This window comes from Helianthus annuus, chromosome 7, assembly GCF_002127325.2.
Source record: "Helianthus annuus cultivar XRQ/B chromosome 7, HanXRQr2.0-SUNRISE, whole genome shotgun sequence".
Classification (NCBI taxonomy): Eukaryota; Viridiplantae; Streptophyta; class Magnoliopsida; order Asterales; family Asteraceae; genus Helianthus; species Helianthus annuus.
In genome coordinates, this window is record NC_035439.2 from 134,108,207 (window position 1) to 134,127,231 (window position 19,025).

Consider the following 19,025-nt stretch of genomic DNA (forward strand, 5'->3'; position numbering starts at 1 on the left):
GTACGTTGTTGATCTAGACTAGCTAGGAAGGTGTTCTATTAAAAAGGGGTGGCAACATGATCAACCGAGAACACATCCCCAATTTGTATGTAACGGTTACTTTTACTTTTACTTTAATTAGTGGAATAAAAATCGACGTGTTGCGCCAGTGGATTTGTCGCGTTACGCTACAGAATTTGGTTAGTATCAGTTCGTTTTGTTACGGTATCAGCACTCGTATAGAAACCAAAAGAGGAAAATTAAATAAATTAAATCGTGCCATGGAATAACAACACTTGATTTACATAGATCGAAAACAATTTGATAGGAATTGATTTGGTTCCTCGCGGTACTGTCACGGTGTCAACACTCATATGCCCTATGATACCAAGGAAACACTCTATTTTGAATGCAACTCTACTCTTTATGTCGGAAAGTCAGAAAAAATTATGTAAAGCCACTTATTTATGTAAGTTTTTTTTCCTTAAAGTTAACAAACACTAGTTACCGGAGAAAAATCATATAGCACATATTTAAGAGTTAATTACATAGTCCCTGTGGTTTGCACAAAATAACATACTTAGGTACTAATAGTTTAAAATCACCTTCTAGGGTATTAACTTTTCATTTTGTAACGTTTGTAGGTATTAACTTCTAGGGTATTAACATAGTTAGTCCCTGTGGTTTGCACAAAATAACATACTTAGGTACTAATAGAATGTGATTTTAAACCTACAAATAACGTTAATACCTCCAAACGTTACAAAATGAAAAGTTAATACCCTAGAATATGATTTTAAACTATTAATACCTAAGTATGTTACTTTGGGCAAACCACACGGACTAACTATGTAATTAACTTCATATTTAATTACCAGAAGAGTTAATTACATAGTTAGTCCATGTGGTTTACACAAACTAACAATCTAAGGTACTAATAGTTTAAAATCACTTCTTAGGGTATTAACTTTCCATTTTTTAACATGTGGGGGTATTAACGTTAATTCCCTTGTTAACTATTAGTACCTTAGATTGTTAGTTTGTCTAAACCACGGGGACTAACTATGTAATTTACTATGTAACTAATACCCCCACATGTTAAAAAATAGAAAGTAGTACCCTAGGAAATGATTTTAAACTATTAGTACCTTAGATTGTTAGTTTGTATAAACCAGAGGGACTAACTATGTAATAAACTCTTACCAAAAAAACACTCTACCACGTGGCATATTCTAAATGGTAGGGGTGTGCAAAAACCCGAATTAACCGACCCATAACCAAATTAACCGCAAAAACTTAACCGAAAAAACAAAACCATACCAAAACCCAGTGGGTCGGTTAATTGTTCCTCTGAAAACCGAAAGTAGTGGGTCGGTAATGGTTATCAATGTTTCCATACCCGCCAATACCTAACTGTAACACCTCGAAAAATTCGCGTCCAATTAAATAACGACACGTGTCAGGTACGACAAAAGTATTATAAACCCGGATTTAGTGAAAGATGTATGGCAGGATCTTCGAACATGTCGACATGTTAATTTATACCTCTGAACGACTTCGTTATAAATCCCAAGACCCTAACATGATTAATAAACATCTAGTATACCTTTAAATCCGGTGATTTCTAATAATAATGGATTCCAAATTTTGCAAGAACGGATCCTATGAAATAATGCACGATAACCTTCGTTTATATTTTCCATCATAGTGCAAACCAATAATTCTACATGATATGGTAGACACAACTGATCAAGCATGGGTTAAAGGTCTCATACTGACAATTCCTAGCTCAAAATCACACTATGCAAGTTGCCTGTTCGAAGCTTGGAAGGTTTTTTTTTTTTTTTTTTTTGCCTCTGGTAAAGGCTTACGGACCGTAAAGGTCCTGCCTTACGGTCCGTAAGGAGTGCCCAGCGACAGCAAGTTGGCTGTTGGCAGTTATAAAAGTTTAACCGACTTAGTAAGATATTTTCAGCAGCATGGGCGACCCCTAACAGTTCCTAGGCACTAGGAAACACTTGTAATGATCTGGGATCCATGCTAGACTTGCTTGTCATGATCATGATGGATTAAGAACACTATAAAAGGCCCTTGTGTTGCAACATTGTGTTCACTCATTCCATCTGCATTCTTGGAGCTTTCTGGAGCATAAGAGCAGACCCTAAGCATCCCAAATCATGCATAGGACTTCAGTAAGTATGCTTGACCTTCCTTAATTGATTTTTTCTTAGTTTATAGCTTAGAAGTCAAACCGTCGTAATTAGCGGTTGACTTAACGATTAATCATTAATGGTCCAGTGATTAGTCGAATCAAAGGTAGTTATAAGTTGGTAATTATGTGGGCATTAAACCCTCAAAAGGGTACCCTCTGATTCCCGCTCTAACTAGATCAAATGTCGGGTCAAAGTTGTTTAGAAAAAGTCAACAGAATGCTAATTTTCGAATTAATGCATAATTAACAATGTAGAAGGCATGTAACCTATTTTATCACTAACTTGGTAATAAGTATAAGAACTGGTCTAAGCTTGTTTGAACCGACAATTTTCTGTTTTGACCCGGTTCGGAACCGAAAGTCGCAAAACTTTGACTTTTGCTTTGACTTCAGTTCTCACCCGTTTTAGTAGAGTCTAGAAATGCCTTAGAACTTTCTTTGGACCAGGTTACATGATAGTATAACCCTCTGTGACTGGTTCATTGATTGTCCGCTTCGTTTACAAGTTTCCGTTAATTGCCTAATGTTTGACCATAATGCCCTTTTAACCATAGAACGAGAATTTTGGAAATGTGAAAGGGCAATAATCTTCGTTACTGATTATTAAGCATGTCCCTAAAGTTTCATAGCAGTTCGAGGTCCAGAATAGGAGTTATGCTAAATAGCGCAATTAAGAAACTTTTGTTAATTAAACGGCGCACTTAGCATAAAGCCTATCTAAACCCAAATTTTGGCACCAAACCTTTTACCCACTAATGTAATATAATATTTTGAGATTTTTAAACTGCTCATAACCTAAGGTTATGGCGTTGATTCGGTAAATACCGATTATACCCTTTTCAGGCATAAAATGAGTTCTACATAGTATTTTGACACAAATCCAATTGCTACTGATTTTATATAACAAATAAAGTATTTTGAACCCTGTAACCTGATCAGAAAAATCAGATTTCCTGTATAACCCGGAAATCGCTTAAAAACGACTTTATACGCGTATTAACCCCATAGTATGGGTTTGTAACCATTTTGTCACATAAGACTTAACACCAACTGATTTACCCTGTTAAAATAAGTTATTTTACTGATTTATTCAGACCCGAATCACAGGAGTTAATTAATCGTTCTTATAATCTTTAAAATGACCAAAATACCCCTACGGGGCTTATATTGAGATTAAACTCGTTTTGGGCATAATGCAAGGTATCCTACTGATATCACAACATATTTAGGACATATTAACTTAGGAAACCTGTAAATGACTCTCATGGTTACCCGTTACGCTTTCTGCGCGCTCGGTTCGGTTTATGTAACTAGTTTACATAAATTAGCCGAAACGGGTCAAACCTTATCGTTCTTATCTCAAAATCCATAAGGTGTTTAGTTCACCCATATTATACAAGTCTTTAAACTTGTCGGGACTAAAACACATTCTATTCCGGTCTTCGTCTAATCGTGTGTTCGAACCGTATCTTTCGTTAAAACTAACCGGTCTAAGTTTAGACTTAATTAAAGACCCGTTAGGATTCTAATAGGTTATTATAAACCTTCGTTCCAGAATAGAAGACCCGGTAAAACCTACACGCACTTGCTTTTTGTGATTGATACTTGCAAAGGTAAATACTTTTAACTTAATTTCCCTTATACGGGCTTGGGGTACGGTATATAAAATACCGCTTGGTCCGGCATTGAATCTTTAATCGAATAGAGGTTAAATCATTGATATGCTCCGTTCTGAAATGTTTTGTTTGCTTAAAGCCTTTGGGGGGTTAATGACCATGTCCCGGATATCCTTGGCATCATCTTTCGAGATGGCCACGACCTGAGCACGGGGTGTAGGCGTACACACGTCAGTGCATAAATGAATAAATAATGTGGTGTGTCTATTGATCTTTAACCCGGTCTACGGATCGGGCTACTGAACGCATAAGAAACATGTAATTCGTTTACAAGTATTATATTCAAATAATTATCCCAAGTTATAAAAAGTTTGTGCCTCGTGCATTCAAATCAATTTTATTAAACTTTTCAGAATGAGTCGTTTGAATGTATTTACCAGTGTAAACTGACGTATTTTCCCAAAAAGGTTAAGTGCATGTACTACGCGAACTAGGCTGGCTTTCTCCTAGCGTCCTCAATAAGTCTCGCAAGCTTGGATGTCAAACTGTTGAACAATGTTTCCTATTTATTTTTTATCCCCCTGTGGATTACTTTCAACTGTTGTGATACTTGATATTACAATTTATTAAAGTTGAAATATATCTATCTTTTGCTTCCGCTGTGCATTTAAATATTGTGTTGTTTGACAGTAATGTTACAAACTACGTCACGATAATCCCCACCGGTGAAACGTTGAAATATCGGGGTGTGACAGGTTGGTATCAGAGCTAACGTTGAGTGAATTAAACACTATCTTTATGTGTTTAATCTCAATGACACAATTGCACATACTCGAGTCTAGACAAGAACTTAGGACGAATCTAAATTATTGCTTTAGTTTGTCCTTTATTGTTTGTTATTTATTTCAATTGTTTAATCAGGAAATATGCTACCGAGAATCAAAAGAGGAGGAAGAGGCAAAGGGCCAATCACTACCCACAACGATCACGAGGCTTCTCACCTGCGAGCTCCTTCCACTACAATGAGTGTCGAACCTCAGAGAAACAGGAGGAACCTTTTTGAGCCCGCTAGACGGTCTATCTCACACAGTTCAACACCTTCTTACCGTCACTCTTTTGGGCCGCACTCGGAAAACGATCCCGATAACCCTCAGCCTTCATACATACCTCTCCAACGTTCCGTTCCGTTTCGCACCGTTCCTTTGGCGACCCTACTCCTGTCTTTCAGGGCCGGTTCAACCCGGCAAACTATGTCCAAGAACCAGTGGGTTTTAACCCACTAGGACCGGAGGACCACTTCTCAGAAGACAACGCAATGGACATGGACGAGGACACGGATCCCGTCGAACCTGCAAGAGGTACCCCCAACCATCCCATCGAGATCTCTGATAGATCATCCTTTCATGGAACACCCTATCAGGGTCCAGACAGTTACCAAGCAAGATTCAACCAGTGTGAGTGGTACCTTACACCCTCTCACCATTTATCGCCTCATGAGCAGCAACAGCAGCAGCAGGATCCCTCCGAGGATTCGCGTTTTGTGGCAGTCACGCCACCGCCTCCACCGCCGCCAGTTCATCAAGCACCTCCAGAACCACCAAGGCGTAGGAGAACAGGCGCGCGGATATCCGCACGAAGAGGGGATTTTCACTTTAGCACCCCTCGACACTCCAGCGGCAGTCATTATCCGCCACTGCATGAAGACCCACAAATGGGTGGACCTTCTAGCCCAGCTGCAGAGGTGAATTCTGCACCAGTTGCACCACCTCCGCCACCATTTGGTTATGATAACCCGATACCTACATACGCCGGTTCCACGGCATATAACCCATTTGAGCAGCCAGCTCACACTCACTATAATTATATTGCTGCCGACCCATACCTAGTAGCGGCGGCAAACTACAATGCCCTTCATCCTGAAGGACCATATGGAACTCCCTAGGGAATGGGATACCCAGCTCATGGGTATCAAACACCTGTTCGACCTCCGAATCCACAACAGTCGCAGCCGCCACATTTTTCCCCACCGGAGCAAGAAGAGATCCTTCACCGGTTAAACAGGGGGGAACGAGATTTTGAAGAAGAACGTAAGAACAACCGTGGATTCCTCAAGGGCCTGGCAAACCTGTTAAAAGGAAAGAAGAAGCGGGATCATTAATCCCTATATGTATTATTGTATTTCCTATTTCAATCAAGTCCCTGCGTGGACATTTATCTATGTATTTAGTCCCTGCGTGGACTTGTCTTTTCAGTCCCTGCGTGGGCTTGTCTTTTAGTCCCTGTGTGGACTTGTCTTCTTAGTCCCTGCGAGGACACCTATCTTAGTATTTGGTCCCTGCGTGGACTTGTATTTCTATTTAGTCTCTGCGTGAGTAATTTGTCTTTTTGAAAAGTCCCGTTTAGGGCAATGTGTAATCCTTTTTAATGTGTAATGGAATGCTAAGTTTATAAATTTCATTTTTGTCATTATATGCATAAATATATGAAATAAATAAATCAAAAATCATTCTTTTTAAAACATATCTGCCTATTCAAATATTAATTTAGAGTCTTAACGGTATAACCTAGCCTTCGTGTCATGATAAGACCTGGCCAAGATGGTAAGACCTGGTTAAAAGATTCAAATCTCTGTTAACGTCTGAAAACATGTTAACACTCCTGGCAGAAGTGATTCGTTACAAATCACACACGTCATTCTTATATAAGGATTCTTCAAAAGATTCCTAAACCTAAATTAATGATCTATAAATCATGGGGTTAATTTATCAATTAAGGTGATCATATGTTGACCATACATTGGTAGTATAGTGCCTACGGGTCATACTCATTGTCGTATAAGACAAAAGACAGTAGTAGTCTACGACTCCCTGTCAGAAAAAGGTAAAGAACTATGTTCAAATCTTCGTGCCATGATTCTCTGAAATCCTGGCTTATGAGTTAAAATGTCCCTGTGACTTGGCCTTTTATGCTAATAATACTAGTACTGTTTTGTAATTAGGATAATTATAAATAAAAATCCTAAATAAAATTAACCAAATATGGTCTATGTTTACCATGGTTAACGAATTGCCATAAAAGGCAATTCCATAATAAACTCCCAAATAAAATCTTGTCGATATCTTATGTGACAGTTCAACTACATGGCTGACTCGGATGAGATCGATAGTCACCCAATGGAGAACCAGAATGATGCTCGGATTAATATAGCGGGTGCTGAACTGCAAACGTTAATTGACAATGCTGTTGCAAAAGCCTTGGACAGGCAGTATAGCGAATCGAGCGGTACTCGGAGTAAGACCCTATCCGCACCGCATTCTAAACCCAAGACTCATTCTAAGGCGCATAGCAAGCCTCCCTCCAAGAAGGAAGGACCAAAGAAAGATGATGACGATCGTCACTCTTCAAACCGACAAAGTGTCCCATCTCAAAGGATCGTGCTGAATCAAGGACCCCGTGATAAGGGTTGCTCCTACAAATACTTTGTGTCATGCAAACCCAGGGATTTCACTGGGGAAAAAGGGGCGATAGACTGCATGACTTGGTTGGATGAGATGGACACAGTGGTTGATATCAGCGGGTGCGCTGAGAAGGATGTGGTAAAGTTTGTGTCTCAATCGTTCAAGGGTGAGGCCTTAGCCTGGTGGAGATCATTGATTCAGGCTACTGGGAAGGCTCCACTGTACAGTATGTCATGGGAACAATTTGTTGCCCTCATCCGAGAGAACTACGGCCCTCAGCATGAGGTAGAGAAGATTGAGTTGGATTTTCTGTCATTGGTCATGAAGAATCTAGATTGCCAAGCTTACCTTACGAGCTTTAATACAATGTCAAGGTTGGTTCCTTATCTGGTGACCCCGGAACCCAAAAGAATAGCTCGTTTCATCGGGGGTTTAGCCCCAGAGATAAAGGCAAGTGTAAAAGCCTCTCGACCAGCTACTTTCAGGTCTGTAGCTGATATATCCTTGTCCCTCACACTGAACGCGGTCAGGCAGAGATCGTTGAGGAACTCGGATGCCGAGAAAAGGAAGTATGATGATGACAATTCCCGGCGGTCAAACAAGAAGCACCGAGGAAACAATGACCACAAGAAGGGATTTGGTTCTAAGAAGGATGGGCACCAATCTGGAGATATGCCCAAGTGTAAGACTTGTCATAAATACCACTTTGGGAAGTGCAGACTTGACTCAAAATCCCAATCTCAGTCGAGACCTTGTGGGATTTGCAAATCTTCGGAACATAAGACCCTGGAATGCAAGAAACTGAAAGATGCAACGTGCTACAGTTGTAACGAAAAGGGGCACATTAAGACAAATTGCCCGAAATATGCAAAGAAAGCTGAAGAAGGAAAGAAGATCAATGCTAGGGTCTTCAGAATGGATGCAAAGGAAGCTGTGCAGGACGATAACGTGATCACAGGTACCTTTCTTATAAATGATGTTTATGCGAGAGTGTTATTTGATTCAGGAGCTGATAAATCATTTGTAGATAATAAGTTTTGCAAATTGCTGAATATACCTGTCAAGACCTTAAGTGTGAAGTATGAGGTGGAATTAGCAGATGGCACCTTAGAAACCGCCTCAACCATATTAGATGGATGTTTCATATCCATTAAGAACCACTCTTTTCCTTTGTCCCTACTTCCTTTGAAGTTAGCCGGTTTCGACATAGTTTTGGGTATGGACTGGTTATCTCATAACCAGGCCCAGATTGTCTGTAATAAGAAGAAAGTGGTGATCAAGACTCCGTCTGGTGAATCACTTACTATTCAGGGAGATACCCAGTATGGATTGCCTGAGCAAGTGACTATGCTCAAGGCCTCCAGGTGTTTGAAGAAGGGTTGTGTCATTTACATGGCACAAGTGACTATTGATGAGCTGAAACCCAGGATTGAGGATATCCCAGTCATTTCAGAATACCCTGAAGTTTTCCCCTAAGAACTACCTGGGTTACCCCCAGATAGGCAAGTGGAGTTCAGGATTGATATTATTCCTGGGGCAGCACCTGTTGCAAGAGCACCCTACAGATTGGCATCGACAGAGATGAAGGAATTAAGAACACAACTGGATGAATTGCTAGACAAAGGTTTCATTAGACCCACTTCGTCTCCTTAGGGAGCACCAATCTTATTTGTCAAGAAGAAGGATGGATCATGCGTCTGTGTATCGACTACCGTGAGCTTAACAAGGTCACTATCAAGAATAGGTATCCATTACCCAGGATCGACGATCTGTTCGATCAACTTCAAGGGGCAAGCTACTTCTCTAAGATCGATCTGAGGTCAGGCTATCACCAACTGAAGGTTAGAGATGAAGACGTTCACAAGACTGCATTTAGGACTCGTTATGGTCATTACGAGTTCCTAGTGATGCCTTTTGGGCTCACTAATGCACCAGCGGCATTCATGGATCTCATGAACCGTGTCTGCAAGCCATACTTGGACAAATTTGTCATCGTCTTCATTGACGACATCCTCATCTACTCAAAGAACCAAGCTGATCATGAGAAGCATCTCCGATGTATTCTTTCACTACTTCAACAGGAGAAGCTTTACGCCAAATTTTCGAAGTGTGAATTCTGGCTTCGAGAAGTCCAATTCCTTGGACATATGGTTAGTGAGCGTGGTATCCAAGTGGATCCCGCTAAGGTGGAAGCTGTCATGAATTGGCAAGAGCCGAAGACGCCCACAAAAATTTGCAGCTTCTTAGGATTGGCAGGATATTACAGGCGTTTTATTGAAAATTTTTCAAGGATTGCTGCACCCCTAACTTCTCTGACTAGGAAGAAAATTAAGTTCGACTGGGGACCGAAGCAACAAGAAGCCTTTGATATCCTTAAATAGAAGCTAAGCAATGCACCTGTGTTGACATTGCCTGATGGGATAGAAGAGTTTGTGGTATAGTGTGATGCATCACACACCGGGATGGGGTGTGTGCTTATGCATAAAGGCAAGGTTATTGCCTATGCTTCACGTCAGTTAAAGGTGCATGAAAAGAATTACACCACCCATGACTTGGAGCTGGGTGTCGTTGTATTCGCACTGAAGCTATGGAGGCACTATTTATATGGCATCAAGTGTGTGATCTATTCTGATCATAAGAGCCTCCAGCATCTGTTTAACCAAGAGGACTTAAACATGAGGCAGCGACGATGGATGGAAACTTTGAATGATTATGATTGCGAGATAAGATACCATCCTGGCAAGGCAAATGTAGTCGCTGATGGCTTGAGTCGAAAGGAAAGGGTGAAGCCTATAAGAATCAATGCCAAGAGCATTGAGATAAAGAATAGTTTGAATGAAAGACTGTAGCTGCTCAGAAAGAAGTTATACTGGAAGCTAACTATCCTAATGAAAAGCTAGGAGTAACTGAAGAACAGTTATCCTATGGCAGGGACGGAATTCTAAGGTTAAATGGACGAATATGGGTTCCAGTTTATGGAGGACTTCGAGATGTTATCCTCCAGGAAGCCCACAGTTCCAAATACTCCGTTCATCCTGGAGCTGACAAGATGTACCAGGATTTGAAGGCAAACTTTTGGTAGATAGGCTTGAAGAAGTCTATAGCTACCCATGTAGCTAAATGTTTGACATGTGCGCAAGTCAAAGCTGAACATCAGAAGCCGTCAGGTTTGCTACAACAGCCTGAACTTCCCACATGGAAGTGGGAAATGGTGATGATGGATTTCATCACCAAGTTACCGAAGACAAGAAAAGGAAATGATACGATATGGGTAATAGTTGATAGGTTGACTAAGTCAGCACATTTCCTACCCATTAAGGAGACCTATAGCTCTGACATGTTAGCCCAATTGTACGTAGATAAGATTGTATCTCTACATGGTGTACCTGTGTCTATTATCTCTGACAGAGATACTAGGTACACATCTCATTTTTGGAAAAGTTTCCAACAATCTTTGGGCACGCGCTTAAATTTCAGTACGGCTTACCATCCTCAGACGGACGGCCAGAGTGAGCGTACAATCCAAACCTTGGAAGACATGCTTCGTGCATGTGTGATTGATTTAGGTGGTAGTTGGGATAACCACCTGCCATTGATCGAGTTTTCGTATAAAAATAGCTATCATGCCAGCATTAAGGCTGCGCCTTTTGAGGCCTTGTACGGTAGGAAGTGCAGAACGCCCGTTTGTTGGGCGGAAGTTGGAGATGTCCAACTGTCAGGACCGGAAATAGTCTTTGAACGACGGACAAGATTGTCCAGATTCGTGAACGCCTGAAAGCTGCCAGAGATAGGCAGAAAAGCTACGCGGACTTAAAGCGTAAACCTCTGAAATTTGAGGTAGGGGATAAAGTGTTGCTTAAAGTATCACCCTGGAAGGGAGTGATGCAATTTGGAAAGAAAGGTAAGTTAAGCCCAAGATACATAGGACCATTCGAGGTCATCGAATGTGTCGGATCCGTTGCTTATAAGTTAAACTTACCTGAAGAGCTCAGTGGTATTCACAATGTATTCAACATCTGCAATCTGAAGAAGTGTTTCACTGATGAATCACTAGTCATACCGCACACAGATGTGCACATAGAAGAGAGCTTGAAGTTTGTTGAAAAACCTGTGTCGATCGAGGATCGACAGGATAAGAAGCTTCGAAGGAAGCATGTGCCTATTGTAAAGGTAAAATGGGATGCCCGTAGAGGTCCCGAGTATACATGGGAGGTAGAGTCCACAATGAAGGAGAAATACCCTCAATTGTTTCTGTAAATCTCGAGGTCGAGATTTCTTTTAAGGGGGTGAGGATGTAACACCTCGAAAAATTCGCGTCCAATTAAATAACGACACGTGTCAGGTACGACAAAAGTATTATAAACCCGGATTTAGTTAAAGATGTATGGCAGGATCTTTGAACATGTCGACATGTTAATTTATACCTCTGAACGACTTCGTTATAAATCCCAAGACCCTAACATGATTAATAAACATATAGTATACCTTTAAATCCGGTGATTTCTAATAATAATGGATTCCAAATTTTGCAAGAACGGATCCTATGAAATAATGCATGATAACCTTCGTTTATATTTTCCATCATAGTGCAAACCAATAATTCTACATGATATGGTAGACACAACTGATCAAGCATGGGTTAAAGGTCTCATACTGACAATTCCTAGCTCAAAATCACACTATGCAAGTTGCCTGTTCGAAGCTTGGAAGGTTATTTTTTTTTTTTTGCCTCTGGTAAAGGCTTACGGACCGTAAAGGTCCTGCCTTACGGTCCGTAAGGAGTGCCCAGCGACAGCAAGTTGGCTGTTGGCAGTTATAAAAGTTTAACCGACTTAGTAAGATATTTTCAGCAGCATGGGCGACCCCTAACAGTTCCTAGGCACTAGGAAACACTTGTAATGATCTGGGATCCATGCTAGACTTGCTTGTCATGATCATGATGGATTAAGAACACTATAAAAGGCCCTTGTGTTGCAACATTGTGTTCACTCATTCCATCTGCATTCTTGGAGCTTTCTGGAGCATAAGAGCAGACCCTAAGCATCCCAAATCATGCATAGGACTTCAGTAAGTATGCTTGACCTTCCTTAATTGAGTTTTTCTTAGTTTATAGCTTAGAAGTCAAACCGTCGTAATTAGCGGTTGACTTAACGATTAATCATTAATGGTCCAGTGATTAGTCGAATCAAAGGTAGTTATAAGTTGGTAATTATGTGGGCATTAAACCCTCAAAAGGGTACCTTCTGATTCCCGCTCTAACTAGATCAAATGTCGGGTCAAAGTTGTTTAGAAAAAGTCAACAGAATGCTAATTTTCGAATTAACGCATAATTAACAATGTAGAAGGCATGTAACCTATTTTATCACTCATATAACTTGGTAATAAGTATAAGAACTGGTCTAAGCTTGTTTGATCCGACAATTTTCTGTTTTGACCCGGTTCGGAACCGAAAGTCGCAAAACTTTGACTTTTGCTTTGACTTCAGTTCTGACCCGTTTTAGTAGAGTCTAGAAATGCCTTAGGACTTCCTTAGGACCAGGTTACATGATAGTATAACCCTCTGTGACTGGTTCATTGATTGTCCGCTTCGTTTACAAGTTTCCGTTAATTGCCTAATGTTTGACCATAATGCCCTTTTAACCATAGAACGAGAATTTTGGAAATGTGAAAGGGCAATAATCTTCGTTACTGATTATTAAGCATGTCCCTAAAGTTTCATAGCAGTTCGAGGTCCAGAATAGGAGTTATGCTAAATAGCGCAATTAAGAAACTTTTGTTAATTAAACGGCGCACTTAGCATAAAGCCTATCTAAACCCAACTTTTGGCACCAAACCTTTTACCCACTGATGTAATATAATATTTTGAGATTTTTAAAGATTTTTAATTATTTTTAAACTGCTCATAACCTAAGGTTATGGCGTTGATTCGGTAAATACCGATTATACCCTTTTCGGGCATAAAATGAGTTCTACATAGTATTTTGACACAAATCCAATTGCTACTGATTTTATATAATAAATAAAGTATTTTGAACCCTGTAACCTGATCAGAAAAATCAGATTTCCTGTATAACCCGGAAATCGCTTAAAAACGACTTTATACGCGTATTAAACGCATAGTATGGGTTTGTAACCATTTTGTCACATAAGACTTAACACCAACTGATTTACCCTGTTAAAATAAGTTATTTTACTGATTTATTCAGACCCGAATCACAGGAGTTAATTAATCGTTCGTATAATCTTTAAAATGACCAAAATACCCCTACGGGGCTTATATTGAGATTAAACTCGTTTTGGGCATAATGCAAGGTATCCTACTGATATCACAACATATTTAGGGCATATTAACTTAGGAAACCTGTAAATGACTCTCATGGTTACCCGTTACGCTTTCTGGGCGCTCGGTTCGGTTTATGTAACTAGTTTACATAAATTAGCCGAAACGGGTCAAACCTTATCGTTCTTATCTCAAAATCCAGAGGGTGTTTAGTTCACCCATATTATACAAGTCTTTAAACTTGTCGGGACTAAAACACATTCTATTCCGGTCTTCGCCTAATCGTGCGTTCGAACCTTATCTTTCGTTAAAACTAACCGGTCTAAGTTTAGACTTAATTAAAGACCCGTTAGGATTCTAATAGGTTATTATAAACCTTCTTTCCAGAATAGGAGACCCGGTAAAAGCTACACGCACTTGCTATTTGTGATTGATACTTGCAAAGGTAAATACTTTTAACTTAATTTCCCTTATACGGGCTTGGGGTACGGTATATAAAATACCGCTTGGTCCGGCATTGAATCTTTAATCGAATAGAGGTTAAATCATTGATATGCTCCGTTCTGAAATGTTTTATTTGCTTAAAGCCTTTGGGGGGTTAATGACCATGTCCCGGATATCCTTGGCATCATCTTACGAGATGGCCACGACCTGAGCACGGGGTGTAGGCGTACACCCGTCAGTGCATAAATGAATAAATAATGTGGTGTGTCTATTGATCTTTAACCCGGTCTACGGATCGGGCTACTGAACGCATAAGAAACATGTAATTCGTTTACAAGTATTATATTCAAATAATTATCCTAAGTTATAAAAAGTTTGTGCCTCGTGCATTCAAATCAATTTTATTAAACTTTTCAGAATGAGTCGGTTGAATGTATTTACCAGTGTAAACTGACGTATTTTCCCAAAAAGGTTAAGTGCAGGTACTACGCGAACTAGGCTGGCTTTCTCCTAGCGTCCTCAATAAGTCTCGCAAGCTTGGATGTCAAACTGTTGAACAATGTTTCCTATTTATTTTTTATCCCCCTGTGGATTACTTTCAACTGTTGTGATACTTGATATTACAATTTATTAAAGTTGAAATATATCTATCTTTTGCTTCCGCTGTGCATTTAAATATTGTGTTTTTTTACTGTAATGTTACCAACTACGTCACGATAATCCCCACCGGGCCCACCGGTGAAACGTGGAAATATCAGGGTGTGACACTAACCGAACCAACATATAGTAAACTTTTTGTCGGATTTAAGTTTTTCACCTTTTTTTAATATTGGGTAAATTACACTTTTCGTCCTTTATGTTTGTAGCGGGTTGCAATGGATGACCTTTAACTTTAATAATTACAGTCACAGTCCTTTATTTGGAAAACTCGTTGCATGTTTCGTCCTTTACCCCAAACCAGGTTAGAAATTTAAGTTAACTCTCATCATGTGCTTAGCACATGAGAGCATTTATGTCCTTTTACCCCTAATTTCTCTTAACTTAGACCATGGGGTATGGTGGGGCTTGGGTTGGGCTTGGGTTGGGGCATTTGTTGACATGTGGAATGGGAGCCCCCCCACCACTCAAACCCACGCCCATGGGGCTTGGGTTGGGGGCTTGGGTTGGGGGCATGAGTTTGGTTTGGCCATTGAGAGCCCGCCATGTCACCTTACTAGCCCTACTAGCCCGCCCCACGCCCGGCTTCAAACTCACGCCAATGGGGCCACGCCCCAAACCCACGCCCCAACCCAAGCCCCCGGGGTGGTGGGTTGGGCGTTTTCAGCCAACCCACGCCCCAACCCAAGCCCCATACCCCATGGCCTTATATATAAACCCCTCTTTCACCCTCATCCCCAAATTAGGGTTCCATACTTCATACCTGCTATCCAAGCACACCACCTCCATATCCCAGCAACCACAATCATCAAATCCGTCCACCAAGTCCCACCGCCACTGGAGGCGGTCTTCATCCGATTACTCGATATGTCATGAATTACCTTCGGGCTGCTTGTTCTCGACCGACATTGAAACAAGTGTTTGACGACGATGTTATTTGAAGCTCGACAAGAACAATAGTAGCTCGTCTTCAAATCTTGCTTCGAAAGCTTTGAAAGATAAACTGGATCTGTTTAATCGGGAAGAAGAGAACGAATGTGAACCTGGATCTGTTTAATTGGGATCTGAATCTGGATCTGTTTAATCGGGATCTGAATCTGGTGCACCATAGTTTTTGAAACTGAATTCATTTGAATTGATTTATCTTGTGTTTCAAATCTGGATCTAAGTTGAACCATGAACCAACTGAAGAATAGCTAGTTTGAAACTGTGAAGATAAGTGGACCAAGCAGCTTTTGGGTTCAAGAAATCCTGACGCGAGTTGTTGTTCGATGTGATTTTTGTTGAGCAAAATGATTTCTTCAATGCCATTAGTAAGACCTTGTTGTTGATGTTGCTCTTGAATTCACATTGGTTGGCAGAGAGTTATGCTTTTTATTTTTTAAAATATTTTTTGTTTTTTTTATGTATGAATGGGTAAAATGACTAAAGTGCCCTCATGTGCAAGGCACATGCGATACTTAACTGAAAATTTTAACTAGGTTAGGACTAAAGGACGTAGAGTGTAATGAGTTTTACAAATAAAGGCTGTGACTGTAATTATTAAAGTTAAAGGTCATCCATTGCAACCCGTTACAAACATAAAGGACGAAAAGTGTAATTTTTCCTTTAATATTTGATATTTTTGGTTGAACGTTTTTAGTATTTATGAGTTATTTCATATCATGTTAGTCGAATGTTTACTTAAATTTATGGAATATATCATATCACTTTGTTTTAATATTCGGTATTAATATTATAGATTATATATATTTCTTAATAGTATGTGATACACTAGTATATAGAAATATGTAATAACAATTTATTGCATGTTTTTTTTAAGTGAACTATTTTTAGCTAGGCCTAAATTCATGGTTAACCACCCATAACCAACCCAAACTGACTCATGCACACCCTTACTAAGTGGCTTACTAAATGGTGAAGTTATTATTCGTTACCTTTACTTTTTAATATATTGATAAAAAAATATTGAAGTTAACAAATGCAAGTTGTTGCAAAAAATCATATAAGGTATATTATTTTATTTAATTAAAAAACACTCTGCCACGTGGCAGGTTCTGAATGGTGAAGCTAATATTCATTACCTTTGCTTTTTAGACCATCCACGCTAAGAAGATCTAAAAACACTAAAAATGTATCTAGTTAACTGTAATATTAGAAAATTACTCCTCTTTAAAAACATTGCTCGTCTTTAAAAACAACCAAAACACACAATAAGGAAACCTAAAAACAAGTAAAAACATTGACACATCGGCACCATCGGAACATGAGGTCCGAAGATAACCGACTTCCAGCAACCGGTGTTTTGCTGTGCAAGGACATGGCCCATCCTATGTTGCCAGATATTGTATTCAGATCTGGCAAGCATAGGTGGCTTGTACAAGGTGCCAGTGTTATGAGGATCTTGTGTGTTTGAAGACATTTTGGTTGTTTTAAAAAGTTTTTGATTAACCAACTTTGAACGTGATTAAACTTTTAACTCTGTTTTTCAACAAATACGAACAAACAGTATCAATCAAATTGAGCTAATCTTTTATATCAAATTGATTGTGAAATCGAATTTGATTGACCTATGCTCTGATACCAATTGTTAGGATCTGTGTTTGAATTGTTTGTGTTTGTTTAAAGATGAACAAATGGAAGATGATAAAAAGATGAAATAATTGCAGCGGAATGATGTAAACTTTATAACACAAACAATGGAAGATATGCTTTCCTCGTGAATACTTTTTGTTGAATGATTGAATACACAAACGATTCACGTATGCATGAATTACAACTCCCCCTCAGCCTGAGATCACAGTGTTTGTTCGTACAAAATGCAAGTGAGTGAAGTTATCTAATAGAAGAGTACATGCACTGTCTATTTATAGTACAAACCTAACAATTGTGGAATTTTTGTTGACGTCACCGAGACAAAGACATCTAACAATACTAACAACCTCTAAACACTGCTAAGGCTAACACTGTTACATATTACAAACACTGATTACAAGACTCTGTTGGTTCTATCCTCTGATGAGCTCTAACCTCTGATGAAGCTTTAGCAGACTTTCTTCAAAGGGCGATCAAACCTTTGACTTCTTCAGTGGTTTAGCTTTAACAGTCTTTATAATCTAGCAGAGCTTAGCATTGAGCAGACCTTAGAACCAGCAGTTGTTAGATGACTTGCTATTGAAGGAAGAAATAATTCAAAGCACTGTTATTATGAATCAGTTGTTGCAGAACTGTTTTGGCTTTATATCATCTGTTCTCAAGGAAGGATTCACATGAGCCAACACTTCATCTCGTTATGTTACAGTACCGACGCTCGTTATAGCAACCGAAAAGGAAAAAACAAATAAATAAAATCGTGATATAACCAAAAAGAATATCAACATGTGATTTACATCAATTGAAAACAAATGTTTGGTAGGAACCGGTTCGGTTCGTCAGGGTACCACCACGATACTGGCATGCACTCATATAACATATATAAAAAAACAAAATGTACACTCTATTCTAAATGCAACTCTGCTATCAACAAAAATTGCAACTAAACGCCTGAAAAAATTAAGCAAAGTTATGAATTTAGGGCATGTTTGGCTAAGCTTTTTGAAACAACTTATTGACTTATTGGAAAAGTCAGTATGGAGTGACTTATTGCCTTTTTCCCCTCACATACACCCTCATTGCCAAACATCATTTTGGAGCCTATGTCTTTTCAAAAAGCCAATATTCAATAAGTTGTTTCAAAAAGCTTAGCCAAACATGCCTTTAGTTTTTTTTAAGTTAACAAACGCGAGTTATTAAAGAAAAAATATACAGCATAAACAAAAAAACGAAAAAAAGAGTTGCCACGTGACAACTAGGGATTAGCACAATACCGTTCGGTATCGAAAATACCATTATAAATTAAACAAGAGCATAATTTTTAATTACAAATTTGTAATAGTTTTATTATTTAAATTGTATAATAATAATGGTATTAGTTTACAATTTAGGGTAAATTACACTTTTCGTCCTTTATATTTGTACCAGATTGCAATAGATAGCCTTTAACTTTAATAATTACAGTCACAATCCTTTATTTGCAAAACCCGTTACACTCTACGTCCTTTAGCAATAACCAAATTAAAATTTTCAGTTAAGTTTATTCACTTAAGGGTATTTTAGTCAATTCATGTTTTTATTTAAATTTAAATGTTTAATAAAAATAAAAGTGTGAACATCATCAGATCTAGAATCAATGGTTACGTCAGCATGAACATCATCACTCCCAGTGTGCCAGCCTAATTCCATAAAATATCCAAAAACAAATCACCAAATTAAACATAAAATCAAAAAAAAAAACATCAACAAACAACAATCAAACTTACATGAACGTTCACATCAACAAC